Raw genomic sequence first — 2426 nt, 5'->3', positions numbered from 1 at the left:
TCGATCAATTCCAAATTTTCTGTCATATCAAAAAAGTTTTTGGGTAATTTGTTTCCTTTCTTTTTCCCTTTGCTATTTGATTTGTCCAGCTCTGGATTGGTTATTCCATTGAAATCCCCCATTACCACTATTTGTTTATCCATATGTTCCAACATTTTCCCCCTCTATTTTATGAAAAAAACTCACTTTACTTCCGTTTGGTGCATATATTCCTATTATCATCCATTCCCCCCCCCCCCAATTATGATTTCCACTATTATCACCCTCCCTTCTTTATCTTTCCATATCATTTTAGGTTCCCATTTCTCCTTTATGTAAATTACAACTCCCCTTTTCTTTTTATCATCTGACTGCTGCAATAAATTCTTTACCCAAACTTGGGTTAACCAATATCCTTTCATGTCTCTTATTAACGTGGGTCTCTTGCAAACAAATTATGTCTAAATTTAACTTTTTCAATATGTGACCCACCTTGTTTCTTTTTTTATATATCATTTAACCAATTCACATTCCATGAGAATAATTTGAGTTTCATCTTGTTTCAAATATACTTTATTGGAAAACTTTATTCAAAATTTAATTATAAAAAAATATCTCTCCCTCTAAAAAACTTTGTACTTTGGAAATGCTTCTGTTTGTCTTTGGCAAAAGAACAGCTGGCTTCCAACTCTTAAGAATATAATATATACATATATATGGGGAGTTATTACCATCTTACTCTTAGTTGAAGCTAAAAAATAGATTTCCCCCTCCCTCACTTTTCCCTCATCTATTCTACAACTTTATCTCTTAGTGCATTCTTACTTCTTATATTTCCCCCTGTTCTTTGGCAGTCCCTTCTTCATCCAGATGTTCTTCTCCAACTCCATCCTCCTCCTCCTCCTCTTCTTCTTCTTCTTCTTCTTCTTCTTCTTCTTCTTCTTCTTCTTCTTCTTCTTCTTCTCCCTCATCGTCCTCCGAACTGCTTGGGTCTACTTCATCTTCCTTCTCCTCTTGTTGTTCCTCAATCGGACTGACCTTCTCCCCTCCCCTCCGGAGCGTGGCCGATCGTGGCTGCGGTAAAACCGGAAGTCCTCATCTCTGCAAGCTTTCACCTTCAAGGAAAGAAAGGCACAGAAGCAAAACTTTACAACAGCCCAGAACTGTTTGCAGCATAATTCTATAGGGCCCCCCGGCTCTGCCTTAAGTTGTTGCCGCCCAGTCTCTTACTGCACTTCCTCCAAGTCAGGGGTAGGCAACCTAAGGCCCGTGGGCAGGATGCAGCCCAATCGCCTTCTCAATCTGGCCCGGGAATCAGCGTGTTTTTCCATGAGTAAAATGTGTCCTTTTATTTGAAATGCATCTCTGGGTTATTTGTGGGGTATAGGAATTCATTCACCCTCCCCCCAAATATAGTCCGGCCCACCACATGGTCTGAGGGATGAAAAAGGTTACTGACCCGTCCTCCTCCAGATCTTCCAGGATGAGTTGTTCTGAAAGGAAAAGAAGAGAAGGTGGGGTTAGACTTTCTTACACACACAAACACACACATACACACAAAGAGGGGGGGAGAGGGAGAGAGACTTTCTCAGTGTAGACATGGAAATAAACATTACCTTCATATCTTCTGGTTTTCATCTCCACTGGAGGGGAGGAGGAATTTGGGGCCTAGAGGGAAACATGCAATAAGATTATTTTCTTAAACCTCAAAATAGGCCTCAGACAGAGACCTTTCCTAAGAAAGCTTAGGGACTGGCTGCAGGGTCTTACCTTTTTGGTTTTTTTGAACAGGGGTCCACAGGGTAAGGCACAGGTGGAGGGGCAGGTGGTGGGCGAGGGAGAGGACATTGGGATGGGGGAAACTTTGTTTTTTCGAGACAGGCGAAGGGCTCGCCTCAGCCTGGAAAGCCTAGAAAACAAAAAGCAAAATGTGAGAAATGGGGCTCACAGTTAGTACTCTCCTTGGGGCACCACACACACACACACACCCGAATAATAAAAACGCACTGAGACAGGATTTCAGTTTAAAGGTTAATGGGCAAAATTTAGGCCACAACTTTATTGATTACAGCAATGTGAGTGGTATTGGCTAAGGCTTTGGCAATAACTATACAGTGGAACCTCGGTTTACGACCGCAATCCGTTCCACGGAGGCAGTCGCAAACCGAGGCATTCGCTTGCCGAAGACATGCTCTCCGCATGCGCGAAGCGCCAATAAAGCGCTTCTGCACACGCACGATCTGCACAGATCGCTTCTGCGCACCTGACGCCGCAGAACCCGGATGTAAACACTTCTGCCTCCCAAGCAGACTTCGGACAAGATCTGGAACCGCGGATTCCTTTACTGGAATACCCTTGGTACCTGGAGGGGCAGGTGATGGCCGCACCTCACCTCCCCCACACTTCACCAAGCCAATGCCTTACAAAGTTGTGACGCTTGCTAAGAA

The 2426-nt window shown here is 43.7% G+C and overlaps 1 long non-coding RNA gene across 1 annotated transcript; it reads right to left on the bottom strand.

Moving 5' to 3' along the window:
* Positions 1 to 514: 514 nt before the first annotated feature.
* LOC148686140 (uncharacterized) lies at positions 515 to 1861 on the bottom strand. The gene is made up of 4 exons (XR_015948826.1): positions 1750 to 1861; positions 1596 to 1647; positions 1439 to 1472; positions 515 to 1094 (listed from the first exon to the last, which is right to left on the bottom strand). It is a non-coding gene; the product is annotated as an uncharacterized LOC148686140 (long non-coding RNA).
* Positions 1862 to 2426: the final 565 nt, after the last annotated feature.

The sequence above is a fragment of the Zootoca vivipara genome, chromosome 3, assembly GCF_965207765.1.
Source record: "Zootoca vivipara chromosome 3, rZooViv2.hap1.1, whole genome shotgun sequence".
Lineage (NCBI taxonomy): Eukaryota > Metazoa > Chordata > Lepidosauria > Squamata > Lacertidae > Zootoca > Zootoca vivipara.
This window is presented reverse-complemented; position numbering and strand designations above follow the sequence as displayed.